We start from the raw sequence: 19474 nt of genomic DNA on the forward strand, positions 1-19474 counted from the left end.
AGCCTGTACTAATGTCGGTTTTGTACTGATACATTATGCTGCTTATTACGAATTTTGCACTATGCATTCTGTTGCTCTGTCCTCCTGCTCGACTCAATCTTGACTCTGCACTATGCACTTTATTTGCTTCAGAGTTTTAAGAATGTTGTATGTTTTTTTATGTAAACTATGCATCATACTGCCATTTATCTTATATGCTGCCAGCAATGTTTTGCACTATGCATTTTATTGACTGTTCTGTCAATTGGATACAACAATTTTCGGTTGGTCAATACAATATTTGCTCAAGGCCTCCAATTGTATGAACATATGTGTGTTTTCCTAACAAAATGTGTTCCACTGTGCTCATATGTGCTGCCATTCTAATTATGAGGTGATAAATGTACACTTCACCTTTTTAATTATTTTATCTTGGAACTAACTTAATGCTATGGACATTTGTGGATTATCTGTTTTAACACCATGCCGCTTCATGATTACTTACGGTTCTGCAGTGAGGCTATTAGAACAAAACACATGTGGGATTTCAGTAAGCAAACGCAGTGTCAACATGCTAAATATGTTTACTTTTGTTATGCTTTTAATTTATCTAAATGGCACCATTATTGTTTGCATGCCATTCTGTGTCTACTGTTGTATCGGAATGTTACCTCATTGTTGTTACATGTTCTAAGATGTGTGCCGACCTGTTTGCACCAAGTCCCTCATCTAGTTGTTAGTAGCAGACATAGCAGTAGGATTTATGTTTGTCCTTTTATCACTGCAGTCTGCATTGCATCCTCACAAGTGAACAAGCGCCCGAGTGGTGCGCGAAACGCGTCTTGTCTAGCAGGATGGTGTCCTGCCTCTGTTGATCTTTTGTCACAGACCTACTGCGTGACATTATGTCAGTTTTTAAAAAAAATAATAAAACAGCATGTTATTTAACACGAGCTTAGTCGGATTTTCCTCATCTTTCTGAAACTTACCCGTGGAGACACTCGTGTTCGCCTGGAGTGCGGTTTGTTTTCCTTCTTTATTTTTGTATATATATTTCTGAGGCTTGTGGAATCTGCTTAGATCACATGCTGTGCATAGGCCGACATCTAGTGGAAGCTGCAGCGTATTACAGTTTGTTTTTCGAAACTCAAAAATGGGCGTCGACACAGGGCATGCCAGTAATACTATCCCTAGTGTGACGTCCACTGTATCCATGATCCCTCATGCGTCTAGGACCCTCAAATTGTTTTTTTCCACCATTCTGGTCGGAAGCATCCCGCGGGGTTCCCTGGCCTTAGCCATAATTTTGCAAAATATCTTAATATTTCCCCATTTTCTCCACCCCAACGTCGAGTCACCGGATTCGACACTCGACGCCGGCCCGGAGAAGAAAACAACCGTCGAGAGCTGCACGACGGACTTGGGCCTCGGAAGGCTTCTGGCCTCGGCCCAGGCCGTGGAAGGCCTCTGGCCTCGGCCCTGCAAGTAGGGAGAGTGGGGAGTGGTACATACTCTACACTCTAGATATATAGGTACATTTTCTTATATATTCCTACACACACTAGCCTGCTGCCACAGGGTGCATATGGAGGGTACCCCTTTCCAATTTTGCCCCAAGTGCAACCGCAAGTACCCTTGGGTTGACAGACATGCCACACGTAACCTCTGCTTGCCGAGTTACCACCCCAAGGCGAACTGCAGAGCGTGTAGTCAGTTTAAACCGAAGACCCTAAAGGACCGTTCAATCAAACGTTGGGCCCACCACGCCAGACGACAAGAGGCCATGGCAGCGGAGGGCGCCTTCAGTGATGGCAACGGAAGCCGTGCTTTCGGACGGCGAGGGCAACGTGGCGTTGAGAGACAGCCAAGCGCAAGTCCCCGACCTTAGAAGGTTGTCGTGCAGGGCAGCTATGGGGAAAACCCCCGGCGACATGAGTGCTACCCACAGCACTTCCACTTCGGAAAGAGGCACACAGAGAACGGTCCACTGAATCAGTGTCCTCTAGGCATTCTCAATCAAGATCGCCGCATGACACCAGGCAACCATCCACTGTTGCCAAAAGTGCCTTGCTCACTAAAGTAACGGAGGTTTGATCGTCGAAAGACGAAGCTGACTTCTATCCCCAGGCCGCACTCCAAGAGTCGGCGTCAGCAGGCCTTGTGATGGCTGCTCCCCAGTCTCGACCTCCACACTCTAGAGATAGGGACACTACCCCCGAATCTCGACGCCAGACGTCAAAAAGCTCCGAAGGAGTGAAAAAACCAGGGAAACACTCTTCCACCCATGGGGAGGGGGGAAAACAGCAAAAGAAGCAGTCTCAACAGTCGTCTTCACCACAGAAACAGACAGACAAGTCACAGTCTTCTGTCAATTTATCCAAGACCCCTGCACAAGGCCATAGGTCCAGTCAGGATAGAACAGGGAAACTCTCCCAGGAGAGGGTAATCCCCAGCTCTAAGGAATGGTCTAGTGAGAATATAGACAGAGTGATGTCTAGGATGTCATCCCTGGCAAACTTCTATGCCAAGAATCCTGAGCACTTCCTCTCCTATACCCATGACGGGGCTTCTCCCTCAGGGTCTAGGGACCTGCAACCCCCAAGTAAGAAATCCCAGGTTGAAGCACCAACACAAAGTCGGTCTTCGGACCCCTTCTATATACAGCCATACTCTCAATATAATGAGGATCCACACTTGAATGAGGATCCAGATTTGACCACGTTGGGAGACCAAACTGGGATGGACTACTACCGGGATGACGAGGACCAAGAGGAAGACGAGGATGACCCAGAAACCTACAGAGTAGACTCCTCAGTAGGCAAAGAATCTCTGGTTACCGACTCCCCTATCGACAACCAACCTCTCTTGAATGAGGTTTTGTCTAGAGCGGCAGAACACTTCCGCATAGATACTCAGGGAGTACAGGAAGAGAGGGATTTTGCCGAGGAACTAGTGGAAGAAAGGAGACCTGTTGCACAGGCCATCCCTATTCTCAAATCTATACAGAGGAGAATAGACCCTTCCCTTCTAAATCCCAACCTCACTAGGGCAGTACACCCCAGGATCGAAAAACTATTCAGGGCAGCCCAGTCAGACCCGCTGTACATAAGGGGGCAACGGAGACCGCACTCCCTGGTAGTCACAAACACCAAAAAGAGGGCGAGAACGCCCCTATCATCGTCTGAAGCTCCCCCCGACAAGGAGAGCAAAAAGATCTATGGTTTGGGTAGAAAGGTAGCCTCCAATTCCGCCTACCAGGCAAGGATTGCCAACTCCACCACCCTACTGGCGAGTTAAAACTGCCACCAGTGGGAAAGGTCGCGGCACTCATCGACTCCGCCCCGGAACCTTTAAAAGGTCAGTTGGCACAGGTTGCGTCAGAGGGAAGAGCTGTGTCCGGTTGCATCCTTAAAGCAACCTTTGATGCCGCGGATAACGCCGGCAGACTGATAGCAGAGAGCACTGTTATCAAAAGACATGCTTGGTTAAAGCAATCTGGGTTCAGACCCGAGAACCAAGCACGAGTACGAGACTCTCAAATCCCTGGGCCAGTTAACTAACAACTAACTAACAAATCCCGAATCAAAGAGGAAATGTCAATTTTCGTCGCCCACACGCCCAAAATTCCCAAAGAGGCTCCAACTATTCCCAGGGGCAGGGTACACCATGGAACAACAACAACCAGCAGTCTACCCAGGGTTATGGCAGGGGTAACAAAAGAGGACATGTTAAGGGTAGAGGCAGCCCCAGTAGGGGGGGGCGGCACGCCTCCCCCAAAACAGTGACGTTCCGTTCAGGGTCCCTTCTCACGCGTGCCCCATAGGGGGATGCATTTCCAACTTCACCCAAGCTTGGGAAGGGATCACATCAGACAGATGGGTGCTGTCCACAGTGTCTGCAGGATACTGCATAGAACTGTTAGAGCATCCCCGAAACCACCCTCCACGACAAAGAGTACACTCATTAGACCACCAGAAGATCCTCCTCGAAGAGATCACCAATCTTCTAGCAAAGGACAATGCGCCCAGTATTGGACTTACGGCCTGCAAACAAGTATGTCAAGCACCAAAACTTTTGCATGACTACTCTCCAAGAGGTAATCCCTCTCCTAAAAAAGGGGGATTACATGGCAACATTGGACATGGAAGATGCCTATTTTCATATTTCCATGTTCCCAGCCCACAGAAGATACTTGCGCTTCAAGGTTCGACAGTCAGCACTACCAGTTCAAGGTACTGCCCTTCAGGATAGCCTTGGCTCCAAGGGTATTCACCAAGGTACTGCCGGTGACGGCGGCACACTTACGCAGGGTGGCAATCCCAGTGTACCCTTACCTGGATGACTGGCTCATCACGGGGGACACCCCAGTAATTTGCAGAACAAACATTCAAAGAGCGATCGACCTCCTCTTCGAATTAGGTTTCTCCATAAACGATAAAAAAGTCACGTCTGGTGCCAAGCACCTCCAAACAGTTCCTAGGAGCTGTCCTAAACACACAAGAGGGGTTGGCCTTTCCATCAGAGGAAAGAATTCGGAATATACTGCTGCAAATTCCGCAATATCAGGCTGGTCGCCAGATAATGGTACGCAAAGCAATGTGTTTGCTGGGCATGATGGCGTCATGTATTTACCTGGTCCCCTACACGCGCATGCGTCCCATGCAAGAATGGTTGGTGAAACAGTGGTCTCAGGCAAGTGGTCAGGGGACGATCTAGTGGTTGTTTCGCCAACACTTGTACAAAGCCTTCACTGGTGGACAAGATAAAATCTGTCCAAGGGGAAACCCTTTTACGATCCCGAGATACAGGCGGTAGTCACAACGGACGCATGCCTGTCAGGGTGGGGAGCACACCATCTCCACTACACAGCTCATGGTCTCTGGTCTCACTCAGTGGCCAAGAATCATATCAATCTGTTAGAGCTCTGGCAGTATTCAGAGCGCTTCAAGCGTTCGAGCCCTACCTGTTGAACCTGTCAGTGCAGAACCGGACAGACAGCACAACTGCCATGTTTTACCTGAACAAACAAGGAGGGACTCGTTCGCCAAATTGTCCAAGCTTGCCCAGAAAATTTGGATATGGGCACTCAGATGGAACATCTTCCTGTCATCTCATCATGTTCCAGGGGATCTCAATTCTCTGGCGGACGCTTTGAGCAGAGACCCCCTCCCAGAGGAACACGAATGGTGTCTACACAGAGAAATCGTAGAAGATCTCTTCTTTCAGTGGGGTTTCCCCACTACAGGCCTATTCGCCACAAGCAAAAACAGACAGTGCCCAGGATTTGCATCCAGGTTTCCCCAGCCAGACTCCCAGGAGAACACCCTGTGGATGAACTGGTCAGGAATGTTTGCGTACGCTTTTCCACCAACACCTCTCATCAGGAAGGTGGTGAACAAGATGAACAGAGAATCGATGACGCTCGTCCTAGTTGCTCCCATGTGGGCGAGACGACCGTGGTTCCCACACTTACGCAGACTAGCGGTGTGTGAACCCATCAAACTCCCGGGCTGGTACAACCTACTGTCCCAGGAACAAGGTCAGAAAGTGCATCCTCAACCCAACTCAATGAACCTGGCAGCATGGCTCCTGAGGTCATAGAGTTTTGACATCTCAATTTACCACAGAGATGTATGGACATCCTAAGAGAATCTAGGAAGCCAAACACGAGGCACTGCTACTTTGACAAATGGAAAAGATTTGTTATCTGGTGCCAGAATAAGCAAATCAACCCAATTGATTGCACTCCTTCCACAATTGTCACATACATGCTCCACCTGCTGGACCAGGGTTGGTCTTTAATTCACTGAAGGTACACCTGGCAGCTCTGTCAGCATACACCACCTCCCATAACAAGGTGTTGTGGTGGAAAGTACCAGTAGTTAATGGAAGGAGTAAAGAGACTTCACCCTCCAATTTCAAACCCACCACCAGGATGGGACCTTAATGTGTTGCTATCTGAACTCATGGGCCCCCCATTCGACCCCATGCATAAAAGCAGTCTCAAACATCTGACTTATAAAATGGCCTTCTTAGTAGAAATCACATCTATAAGAAGGGTCAGTGAAATTCAGGCTCTGTCAGTGCAGGATCCTTTCTTTACGGTTCATAAAAATAAACTGGTTTTACGTACACACCCTAGGTTCTCACCTACGTTTATTTCTAAATTCCACGTGAACCAGTCCATCGAGCTTCCGGCTTTCTTCCAAGACCCACAAAGCTCGGCTGAGGTGAAACTACACACTCTAGATGTGAGCAGGGCGGTCCTATACTATGTAAACAAAACCAGACTGCTAAGGAAAACAGACCAACTGTTTGTCTCCGTAGCTACAGGCAAAGAGGGGGATTGTGTCTCTAAAGGTGCCATCTCTAAGTGGATTGTTAACTGTATCCAGCTGTGTTACTCCCTTTCTGAAAAAACTCTGCCTTCCACGCCAAGAGCCCACTCTACTAGAGGCATTGGGGCCACTCTGGCTTTTATTGCAAATGTACCCCTTGACACCATTTGCAAAGCAGCTACTTGTAGCTCTATTCACACTTTTACTCAGCACTAGTGCATTGCCACCCATTCCAAGACAGATACTCAAGTGGGACAAGCGGTTCTAGGACATTTATTTGCTCATGACCCTTCTCACATCCCACCTCCTTCTTCTAACACTGCCCGCTAATCTATGCACAGCCTGTGATCCAAGCAGATTCCACAAGCCTCAGAAGGGATACATTACTCACCGTAAGTGTATTTCTGATGCTTGTATCTGCTTAGATTCACATGCTGTGCATAGGCCGACATCTAGTGGAAGCTGCAGAGTATTCCAGTTTGTTTTTCGAAACTCGAAAATGGGCGTCGACAGAGGGCGCGCCAGTAATACTTTCCCTAGTATATATATATATATATATATATATATATATATATATATATATATACACACAATAGTAGACAGAAAAAAGCATTCTTTTGCAGAGTTTGCATTTAAATGTCAGATATAAACTTAACAAAAATGAAAGTTAAGTGTGCAGCCAACACGTCCATTTCCAGTAGCTCTTAATCTAACAGTCACCACTTAGATTGTTTGCTTTCACAATCATTCCTTGTTCTCCAATCTTATTCCGAGTTTGGAATAAGAATGGTGAATCACGCAAGATATAACACTTTGGTTGTCAAAATGTATATTTTGGATTTTATTTGCATTTATAGAGCGCTTTCACCAGAAATCTTTACAGAGTAAGAGGAAAGGTATAAATAGATGATGGACAGAAAAAGGTTAGGTAGACGAGAATAAGAGTAAAGGTTGAGCCTTGAGGTGGGAGCAGAAAATATGGAGGGACGGGCAAGCGTGGATATCTAGAGGAAGGATATTCCATAGCTTGGGAGTTAAGAGGGAAAAGGAATGGAAACGTGAGCAGGGAGGTTTGAGAGAGTTAAGAAGGTGAAGGTGCTGAGAACGAAGAGAGCATGTAGGCGTGTAAGCAGGGATAAGACAGGAAAGATGGGGAGAAATACAGTGATAGCATTTAAGCACAATACGAAGAAAGTAGAAATGGAGGCGATCGTAGGTAGGAGAGAAATCGAGAGCAGTGAGTTTTTGAGAGGAGAGCGAGGAGGTAGTTGAAAGAGAAGATGAATGATAAAGTTGAAGATGAAATGAAAGGGGGCAAGATGTGAAGAAGGAAGACCAACTAGCAAATCGGAACAGTAATCTAAATGTCAGAAGATGGAAGAGATGCACTTACTACCACTTCATGTACTTGCACGGTAGGATTGCCACAAGGCCAATATAACCGTTTTTGTTGTTTTGCTTTTTGATTCCCATGACTCCCAACCCAATCTTTTCTTGTGGTGCCTGAAAACACCTGTATTTAGGCACTATACAGATGTCCAATAAATAAATAAATGTTTGATTTGATGTATTGTTCACTTATTAGGCACTTATACAAATAGCAAAACTGTTTTAAAACGCCCACAGGGCAAACATAGTGGGGACAGGGGAAAGTAATACAGCAAGGTTAAATAATTGCATTAATAGTACAACAAATAATGAGAATAAAGGGAAGGGGAGACAAACCTAATATGCCTTATGAGTGCTCAGAACGTGCAAGTGCAGGGAGGGAGGGGAAGGAATAACGTGCTTAGGAGCTCATGGTGAAGTGCTAAGGGTAAGTGCTAAGAGGATAAGAACGTAAGTGCATAACGAAGTGCAACCACCCATGGTTAGGGTGAGCCCAAGTAAGCGCAGCATAAGACAGTGGCTGGGATGAATGATGTGGGGGCCCTACACATCAGTCATGCTTCTTTGGGATTAGCAGGGAAGAGAGGAGGAGAAGGAAGAGGTAAAGAGAAAGGTCTTGAGGTTTTCTCTGAACATAAGGAGGTCTTGCTCAAGACGCAGAGGGGGAGGGAGGCTGTTCCACAGGAAGGAGCCAGCCAAGGAAAGTGATCGTCCCCAAGCTCTCTGTTTAGCAAAGGGCTTAACCTGCAGAGAGTTGGTGCCAGAGGAACAGAGGAATATAGAAGGAGAGTATTTGGTCAGGGAGTGTTGAAGATAGGGTGTCACCTGGCCCCAGATCGTCTTGTGTATGAAACAGAGGGATTTGAATTTAATCCATGCTGAGATCAAGAGTCAATGAAGGCTTTGTAAATAAAGAAATAAATAAATAGGATGATATGTTTTCTGGTGTAAAAGGAAAGAAAAGGGCAGATCTTACATAGATTAAAGAGGTCGAAATGACAGGTCCAGACAGTACAAGAAATGTGGGGATAGAATGTAAGTCTGAAATCAAAAATTACACCCAAGTTACAGGCTGTAGGAGACAGCGGGATGAGAGCTGGAAGGAAGAAAATAGAGGAACAGGGATTTGGGGGAGGGGAACAGAGGGGAAGTAGGGAATGTCAGTTTTAGAAGGCTTTAAGGAGAGGTTTTGAGAGGACTTCCGGGACTGAATTGCTAGAAGGGAGGAAGAAACAGGAGAGTGTAGTCAGATAAGGAGGAAAAAGAAAGAAAGAGTCTGCATAGAAGTGGAAGGAGAGGTTGAAGGTTTCAATAAGAGAAGCAAGTAGATTGAAAAAAGAGGGGACCCAAAACTGAGCCTTGGGGGACACCATAAAATATTGGAAGAGGGAGGAAATGTTACTTTACCAAGAAAAAGAGTATGTGCGATAAGAAATACAAGATTTGAACCATTCTAGAACTGAACCAGAAACACTGAGGGAGGAAAGAGCAGAAAAAAGAGCAGGATGATTAACCATGTTGAAAGCCTCTGAGAGCTCAAGAAGGATCAAAATGGAAGAGAGTTGTTTGAGCCGGGAGCAAAGAAGAGAATTAGACACCTGAAGAAGAGCAGTGTCAGTGGAATGTGCATGTTGAAAGCCAGATTGAGTGGAGGGAAGCAGAGTATACTGTTGCAGATGAGAGGAGATTTGAGTGGAGACAACTCGTTCCAAGAGTTTAAAGAGGAAGGGCAGAAAGGAAATAACACAAGTTCAACGGAGTAGAAGAGTCCAAAGAGGGTTTTTTAAGAATGGGAATAATAGTGGGGTGTTTCACGTTAAAGGAAAGATAGAAATTCAGAGTGTAGCATTAATAATTGCAGTAAGATAAGGTATGAGTAAGGGATAGCCTTGAGGAACAAGAGAAGCAGGGATAGGCTCAAGAGGGGAGGAAGTAGGATGGTCCAGAGAGAGAAAGGTAGAGTTGTCAGAGCCAGTCAGTAAGGAAAAGGAAGAAAAGGGGGGAATCAAGATAGATTGGTGGTTGAGAGAAGGAACCGCAGATGCAGGCATGGTGAGTAGGCATTGAATAGGCGGCTGGTGATGTGACCAGGCCCTGCCACTCAGTTGCTATGCCCACCTCCAGTTTTTACACCTTCCAAGCCTCTACTTAAGGACTGTAGGCCAGCTCCAGGCAGACAACATTGAGTACGCTGCTGATCACGTGACCAGGCCCCGCCACCCAGTTGCTCCACCCTTCTTTACTTTTCGTGCCTTCCGAGCCTCTATTAAAGGATTGTAGACTAGTTCCAGGCAGATAGCATTGAGCAAGCTGCTGGTCACGTGACCAGGTCCTGCCACTCATTTGCTCCACCCACTTCCAGTTTTCACACCTTCCATGCCTCTACTTAAGGACTGTAGGCCAGATCCAGACAGACAGCATTGAGTAGGCTGCTGGTCACGCGACCAGGCCCTGCCACTGAGTTGCTCTACCCACCACCTATTTAATTAGTCCTGCTTAGGCGTCTTCATCGCCAGCGTCCTCAGAAAAGGATGTGCGAAGACAAGGACGTCACCTGTTTGTCCCTGTTTGGCCTGATAGGGCCAAGGGCCTGACCCGCTATCCTGCATTTCACCTACAAACTAATCACTACTACTGTCACTCACCAAAAGACATCACCATGTGTCTACTCCCTCCACAGCCCACCCCCACTCTCACTAGGGTTCGAATGGCAAGTGCCCTGGGCAGCCCCAGCAACCTACCCTAGCAAACCTCATCAATATTGCCCTTGGCCCATCCAACACCCAGGGATCACATGCAAACACCCTCCTGTGTTGATCAGTGATCGCTCAGTAGTCGCTCATGCTGCAGAGATCACTGACCTCACCTCGTAAAACAACCTTGATGCCCTGTTCATCACTGAAACATGGTTTACCCCAACCTCCTCACATGTTTTCAACATCCTCCTACCCTAAGGCTATTGCATCCAACATGTCAACTGGCCAGGAAGGGCAGGAGGCAAAGTGGCAATCATCCACAGGAGGGACTGGCCATGCTCCATTAGCCCTTCTCCCAGAACAAGCTCATTTGAATCACTCACCTGCTGGTTCCTTCTATCGCACAAGGAATCCATCACCTTCCACCTCATCTACTGACAACCTCACAGGAGTGACTCTTACATTGCAGACACCTCAAACTTACTCTCCTCTGCCAAATGAGCGCATTCAAATAATGTCTTTCTCTGTGATTTTATGGTCCCTGAGTCACAGGCTGACAACCACACTCGAAGTATGCTTTTCAACTGACCACTTCCATGGACCTTAAGCAAATTGTACTATCCCCCACAAACAACAAAGGCAACAACTTGACTTCGTCTTCACATCATCCCCCTGCATCACCTGTGCATACCCTATCCCACTTGACTGGTCTGACCACGCTGCCATCCCATTAAGAGTTACCAACTCGACTACGGCTCAAAAAGGTCAGGCTAAATGCCCCCTAATCAATGCCGCTCATTTAAAACCAGATCTATGTGATCATGAACCGTCAAAAATGTCGGCTTAGAAAATGCTGGGTTCCATTATGGCGAGGCACAGTGATCACTTGTTCCCTGCATACCCCTACCTGCTTCCCCCTATCTACTTACTTTTTTCAGAGACATTCTTCTGTGTGTGCCGCTGAATACCCTCTATCCCTGTAATGTCAGATCCCTCCCACTACTTGGTCCTTTCTTTTTTAAAATATTTTATTTTTATTTCATTGTCCCCCACTTTCCATGTAAACCCCCAAATAAATTATAGCAAACAAGGGTTGTGGTGGACACATTCACTCCCCTTGTTCTTTATAATTGGAATTGGCATTTCTGTCTCTGCCGAATGTGCACTAAACTTGCATTTGGAATTTTTGTTGTCTTGATTTTGTGCCAATACCTTTAAAACCTTTCTGTTCAATGAGCTAGAAGCAAACTTTGCAGACTTCACTGCCACAGGGATTTCCTCAGACCTCCTGGATTTATTCAGCAACTCTGCTATGAAACTGGTGGACACTCATGCCCCCCTAAAATCCAGTCATGTTAAGACCAAACCATCTGCCCCATGGTACACCCCTGAGCTAGCCTCCAGTAAACACTCAATTAGAGCACTAGAGAAATGGTGGCACAAAAACCATAGCTCGGGAGACCTCACCAACCTCAAATCTCTACGCGCAAACCATAGATTCAGATTACCGAGGCTAAATCTGCTTACTACTACACCATAGTTGCGGCAGCCGCTAAACCAGAGCAAAGCCCTCTTTGAAGTAGTAAAGCATTGTACCAAACCCTCACCCGACCACGAGGTACCAGAGACTCGGGAAAAATGCGATTGAATCATCACATTTATTATTGAAAAAATAGACAAAATCTGAGAGACCATCAAATCAACCTCTCACAGCTTTAGAATCCCCTGCACCCTGGCACACACACTGCCCCTCTGGACAGAATTCTCTCCTCTTTTTCCCCCGGATGTCCTAAAAATGATTCCCTCCCACAAACCAACTTTTTACTCTGACGATATAATTCTGGCCTACATCATTAAACAATTGACTAGCACGGTGCTCAATGCGCTCCTTAGCATCATCAATGCCTCCCTCACAGAAGGATCCCTTAGGATACCCACAGGTCTGGTGTCATACGACCTATTTTGAAAAATCCAGCCCTAGGTCCAGATGACCTGGCCAACTACAGGCCCATTCTGTTTATTGGCAAAATCTTGGAAAAAGTAGTTGCTACACAACTACTTGCCAGAATCGAACAACTCCACCTCCTAAATGACTATCAGTCAGGGTTCCGCCTAAAGTGTAGCATCGAGACAGCCACCATCCAGGTGGTGCATGATGCTCTCCAAATCATGGATAAGGGTGACTCATGCCTCCTCGTCCTCCTTGACCTCTCAGCTGCATTCGACATCCTTCTCTCCCTCCTTGCTGACAGAGTGGGGTTCTCTGGCACTGTCCTGAATTTGTTTACCTCCTACCTCTCAGACAGACACCAGGCAGTCCAGATAAATGTGTTGCATTCTAACTGACGCCAGGTGTCTTGCATAGGCTCCTAAGGCTCCATCCTCTCACCAATCCTTTTTAACCTTAACATGGAGCCTCTCGGCACTCTCCCCAAAGATCCCAATATAGCCATTCACCAATATGCAGATGATACTCAGTTGTGCATGAGAGTAAATAGGGTGCAGGACGTCATTTGTCTCTGTGATTACCTAGCCATCATCCAGTCCTGGATGTTGACAGCCGACCTCAAACTAAACCCATCCAAGACTGAATTCATCCTCATCGGTCTGCCCACCAAAATACAACTTGTCTATCTATGGCTCAAAGAAATGTGCCTAGAAGGATTTGGTCCACAACTCTCAGATACAGCAAAATCCTTAGGCTTCACCATTGATAGCAGCCTGTCCTTCCAGAAACACATACCCAAGAAGGCCCAAATAGTTTGGCTCAGAATCTCTACCCTTTGAAAAATCAAACCCTTCATCCCTCTGCAGGACTTTTGGAACATAGTGCAGGCCCTTGTGGTCTCACCCATCGATGGTGGAAATGCACTTTTGACAGGACTCCCAGCAGTTCACTTGGCTCCCCTAAAAGCAGTCCACCAAGCTGCAGCATGTCATATTGTGGGAGCACAGAAATCTGACCAAATTAGCCCCATCCTATGTGAACGACATTGTCTTCCACTCCAAGCCAGGAGACTGTTCAAGACTGCATGTATCATCTACAGAGCAGTCATGAGTAGCACACCAGCGTACCTGGTGGCTAAACTGCACATATTTGGTGGCACACGCTGCTCGCACAGCAAATCTACCAACTGTCTTGAATCACAACTCGTCCGCAAATAGAGGACCTGCAAACAATCCTTCTCTTGTCATGTACCCACCCTCTGGAACTCGATGCTGGTGTTGGCTCAAAGTGCCTCCACAATTTTCCAGTTTCACCAATCTCTCAAAACATGGCTCTTTCAACTACACACGACAAAGGACTAATTCCAATGGCTGCACATACCAGCGCAAAGACCTCACAGTACTAAGCTACTGTTAAAAGATGGCAGCCCTAATGCCGGCAACCCACACTCTGTACAGTGCTCTGCTGCTCTCGAGCTAGGTATAGGCTTTAAACAATTAAATAAATAAATAAAATAAGGGTGGACTGAGAAAAGGAAGAGTGAAGCCTGGATACTTTGGATGTAAAATAGTCTGAAAAGTTGGAAGCAGAAAGTGAGGAAGAGGTAGAAGGGTCACCCAACCCTTTTAATGTTTACTTGGACTAGATGAATGATTTGGTAGAGAGCTTTATCATATCCTCCAGCCAATTTGTGACGGAAATCAATTCTATCAAAGTGTGTCATCATTGGGTGAAATCCAGCACCAGAGGCACTGTCTTGTGACACAAAGACCAATTGATCTCTCTTAAATACATTGATCTCTCTTATGTTTTACTCTTAACTTTTCCGCTACATGGACGACAAGTAAAAAACGCAAGAAACAGACTATTTGAGAATGGAAGTGGGACCATCCATGCAAATTACTCTTTAATTGAATATGACACCATGGTGCTCATTACAAGTTTGCCAGTCTGGAAAAAAGTGCCGGCAACAACAGTTACCGGCACCTTTCCCGGACTGGCATACTACAAGTCTGCCAGTAGGGGCTGTGAACTGCCGGGAGGCCGGATCTGCCGGCAGTTCTTGCACCTACTGGCACATTTTACACTGAAGCACCGGCACTGTTAATAACGGTGCCGGTGCTTCAGGGTTCCCATTGCCGTGGAGTCCATGGGAATGGGACTCCATGTGAATGGGAACTTACCGTTCCTCCGCCGCCTGTAATATGCCGGTATTACATGCTCTTGCTTGTCCAACCCCCCCCCCACTCCCTCCTATCCCATGGTGCTCTCTATCTCACCTATCTTTTCTAACTGCTTCTCCATTGACTATCCTGCTCTCCTCACTAAATCTGGTAGGAAAAAGTTTAAAAAGGACATCCTGGGCTCCAACCCAGGCATCCCTAACGCTGACACCTACACCAGTGCCTCCTCTAAGGAAACTCTCACTGACATCCTCTTTTTCGTGCCTTCACCTGACCTATGGACCCTTCATATGGTCTCTGTGCTCTCTCCTTTCTCCTCTTCTCCCATTAATGGTGGCACCCGCTGGGACGTCCTCTTGGCCTCCTTCCACTCCTCTAAGGCCATCATTAATGTCTACGCTAATGGGACCGTCTTGGTCCAAGGCCCTCAGGCCAATCTTCACCTCTTTGATAGACGCTTCCCGCACCTCATCAACTTCCTTTCCTCGCCTGCTGTCCCCCCTCCTCTGTCCTCGGCTACCTTGCCTCTACCCTCCCTCCCTGCCCCCTCCCGTGCTCCTTCCTCTCCTCCGCAAGGCGTACCTCTGATCTGTACCCCTCCCCGGAAGTCCTTCAAAGATGGCAACCTTCTCCACATTGCCAATCTTAATTCTCGCTCTGCTGTCAAACATTCCTCTGATATCTGCCGCCTTCTTCAGGAACTGGACCTTGACATACTCGGTCTCAATGAGACATGGTTCACGGCCAGCTCTGTCACCAGCTTTGACACACTCCTACCTGATGGCTACAAAATCCTCTCCGTGCCCAGGCCCAACCATACTGGGGGGGTGTGACCCTTATCTTCCAAGAGTGGATTCCTGCCACTGCTATTCCCACGCAGACCTACTCCTCTTTTGAATGTCTTGTCTGCCGACTCTCTCTCTCTCCTAGCCATTCCCTTACCGTGGCTACTATCTATCGGCCACCTGGTCAAATTTCCTCCTTCCTCTCCGAGTGGGCGGACCTCTCCTCCTCACTCCTGTCCTCAACCACTCAACTCCTGTTTCTTGGAGACTTCAACATCCACCTGGATGCCTCCTGTCCCCCTTCTGGACTCTTTTGCGACCTCTGCGACTCTCTCACTCTCTATTGTCCCGTCTGGGCCAACCCATTCTGCTGGGCACACTCTTGATGCCCTGATCTCTTCTGACCTTCCCCTCTCTGTCCCTCTCCACCCCTCTCTCCTGGAGTGATCACTTTCTCCTCTCCTCTCACCTCACCCTCCCTACCTCTCAGGCAAAGCCACCCTCATCACTGCCATCTTCCTTCTCGGTCATCCGACCCATGAAGCGTGTGTCAGTTGAGGCTTTCGCTGCCACCTTCTCGCCCCCTGTTCCCCCCTCGGCTGACTCCCACCCTGACACAGCCCTCTCCACTCTCTACTCTGGTATATCTGATACTCTTGATATCCTTGCCCCTGTTATGAGAATCCGCCTGAAGCGCAAAGCCAAATGTAACTCCTGGTATGACTAGGATCTCATCACCCTTAAACGCTTGTGCAGGGTGGCAGAGAGGAAATGGCATGCTTCATGTTCATCCTCTGACAAACTGGCCTGTCGCCTGCTCCAAAGGCAATACCGGCTCTCCTTTCTCACCAAGAAGAGAGCCCTTATCAAAGCCCGCATCACTGCGGCATCTAACAATTCGGCTGAACTCTTTAAAATCTGCAAGGAGCTGGCCAACCCTGCTGCAGTCTCTACCTCTCCTGTCCCCTCCCAGGCCCTCTGTACGGCACTGGCCTCTCACTTCATTTCAAAAACTCAGGACATCTTGTCCTCACTCTCCTCCCATCACCTCCCCCCCTCTATTCCCTGCCCATCCTCTGGCCCTTCTGCAGCCACCCCTCCTCTCTCCTTCTCTGCCTTTCCCCTTTTTTCTGCTGATGAGGTTTCGAGACAAGTCCGATCTGTGAAAGTCTCGTCAACACAGGTCCACCCCTGCTCCTCCAAAACTATTAAGGACCACATCGACTCCTTGGCTTCTGCCCTTGCTGACTTCTGCAACCACTCCGTTGCCTCTGGAGACTTCCCATCCCCTCTCAAGCACTCCCTTGTGCACCCCCTTCTTAGGAAACCCTCTTCCGACCCGTCCTGCCCAGCTAACTATCGCCCTATCTCTATCACTCCTTTCCTGGGCAAGCTCCTGGAGAAACTTGCCATCTCCCAGCTTAATCTCCATGCTGAATCTGTCGGTAACCTTCATGACCATCAGTCTGGCTTCAGAGCTACCAGAAGCACGGAAACTGCTCTCCTGAACATCCTTGAGGACCTGCTCTCGAACCTTGACTCTAACATTCCATATGTTTTCATTTTGCTTGATCTCTCTTCTGCCTTTGATACTGTCAACCATACCATCCTGCTTAACTGTCTCCGTGATAACCTGGGTATCACTGGTCAGGCTCTGGCTTGGCTGACCTCTTTCCTCTCAAATCGACCCTCCCAGGTCCAACTGTGGTCTTTCCTGTCTGACATCTTTTTCTCTACCTGTGGTGTCCCCCGGGGTTCTAACCTCTCTCCCTGGCTGTTCAACCAGTATCTGGCACTTCTCGCCCACCGCATCGCTGCTCTCTGCCCCAACTTTCAGTGCTATGCGGATGATACCCAGCTCATTTTCCGGCTACCCTCGGCCTCCTCTTCTCCTTCCCTCATCTCTGACTGTCTTTCTGCTATCCAGGAATGGTGTGCCCCCAACAACCTCTGCCTTAATGCCAGTAAGACCGAGATTCTACTCATCGGCACGCCCACTCCCTCCTTCCCTGCAGCTCTCTGGCCGGCCTCTCTTGGCCCTCTTCCTGCAAGGCAAAAAACCTCGGGGTAATCTTCGACTCCACACTCTCCTTCTCTCCTCACATTTCTGACGTTTCTAAGAAGTCACACTACCAGCTGCACCTCCTCAGAGGTATCCTTCCTTTCCTCTCCTTCCCCCAGAAGCTCACTGTCTCCAGAGCCCTGGTTCTCTCGAAGCTGGACTACTCTAACAGCCTCTATCTAGATCTGCCTGCCTCTACTCTCCGCCCTCTGCAACTCATCCAGAACAGGACTGCGAGACTTGTCCTTGGCCTCAAGCCCAGGGACCGTATCTCTCAAGGACTGAAATCGCTTCACTGGCTCCCTGTGGCTGCAAGGATTAAGTTCAAACCCTCTGCATTGTCCACAAGGCCTTCTGGGGCCTGGGTCCAAATTACCTTCAACTCTCCCTTCCTAAATATGTTCCTTCTCGAACACTTCGCTCTTCCGCCTCCAACTCCCTCAGGGTCAGCCGCTTCTCCAAGCAACGAGTTGGGGGGAGATCTCTCTCCGCAGCAGGGGCCTCCCTCTGGAACAGCCTTCCTGCCTCCCTGAAACTTGAGGAGAACCATCTCCGGTTCCGGAAGCACCTCAAAACCTTCCTCTTTGCTTCTGCTTTCTCTCTCCCTCTCCCTTGCTAAATCACTGAAACTGTACTGAATCAGCAACTGGGCCACTCACCAATCTCGGTCCTTGGCCCAGCCACTCTCCCCTGCACTGCCTTCCTGGCAACCCCTGCACTGCGGGACTGTCTCTGTATCCCTACAGCCCCCCTTCCCAGCACTTGTCTGCACTTATCTTGCACTTGCCACCAGCTGGCCCTTATTATTTATCTTGTTCATTACTAACCCTGTACTGCACTTTCCCCTCTCCCTTTACCCCTTGCACTTTTCCCGTCCCCCCTACCCATGCACTTGCGCGATCTGAATGACACCTGGCCTAGTAGGATCGCTGTCTGTCTCCCCTTGTTCCCCCCTCCCTGCCTCGTCGCGCCTTGAAACACTTGTGTATAGGCGTGTTACAAATGCCATATCATATCATATCATATCAGGCGGAAAAAAGGTAAGGTGAGTCTGCTGGTAACCCGCTGGTAGCACCGGCAGACTCGTAATGAGGGCCATGAGTCTTTATTTCTAAAAACATAGTGGGAGTAATATTTTCATGAAGGTACCTATTGCACGAAGCTACCTATGTTTGCAATTGCATCCAAATGGGTCTTGTCTTTGCACTTTTAAACACTTCCAACATGTCGTGAAAAAAAGTCTAAAAACAGGCTAAATCACCTTGACATCTTTGTTATTTGTTTTCCACCATGTTTAATAAAAAAGTTTTAAAGGCCACCCACAGCCATTGATTGTGGGAAGCATTTCAAATGGATTCCAATGGAATCTAATGAATTGACGCCGGCATTGCAATGTCTTGCAGGTGTTCATGCATGTTGCGTGTCAGGTGGAGTGGATGGGGCAAGCAAAATCCTCATTATCAGTAAAAAAAGATCTTAAGACAGACGTTACAGAGTAACCTTTTACCTGATCGGGGTGACTGGACAATGAGCCACAGTCAGTGCTGACCCCAAACCACAGAATCAAGCTGGAGAACGTGATCCGGCCCTTTGGAGAAGTCTAGCAAGGTTGCCTGAAGGTCTGAAAGTGAACTTTTTCCAACTGCACGTGGGAAATAGCATCATCACAGGACTGTGTGGACTGAGCGATAGAACCTTGTGGAGCCAGGTCAGGGTGCCGGACATATGATCCCATGACTTACAGAACACATACAGGAACTGATCACGACCAATTAATCAGTCCGTATTCCTGGATGATATCTACAAGCGTTTCCCTGCGAGTAATCATGGGATTATCCAAGGATGTCAGTCTATTGCTTGACTTTTTGACCGCCACAAGCCTTGCCTCGTCCTGATGTCTGTCCAATGAGCTTGTGCCCTACTGAACACCGGCTTGGTCCCATACAATAACAGAGAACAAAGCGTCCTTATGTATCGGAGACTCCCGCTCTCCCAATGCTTCTGTCTCAAGTTAGAAAATAAATAATTGATGTGCTTACCATAGGTAGGAGTCTTGGCCCCATCCAATCCCAGCCCGACTCTAAGCTTTGTCGC

At 47.9% G+C, this 19474-nt stretch overlaps 1 protein-coding gene across 1 annotated transcript in view; it reads left to right on the forward strand.

The window, feature by feature from the left end:
• The window catches only part of TRPM8 (transient receptor potential cation channel subfamily M member 8), a 282931-nt gene that overhangs the window by 20325 nt on the left and 243132 nt on the right, over positions 1-19474 (forward strand). The window lies entirely within an intron of this gene.

The sequence above is a fragment of the Ambystoma mexicanum genome, chromosome 9 (assembly GCF_040938575.1).
Source record: "Ambystoma mexicanum isolate Mex_15411 chromosome 9, UKY_AmexF1_1, whole genome shotgun sequence".
NCBI lineage: Eukaryota > Metazoa > Chordata > Amphibia > Caudata > Ambystomatidae > Ambystoma > Ambystoma mexicanum.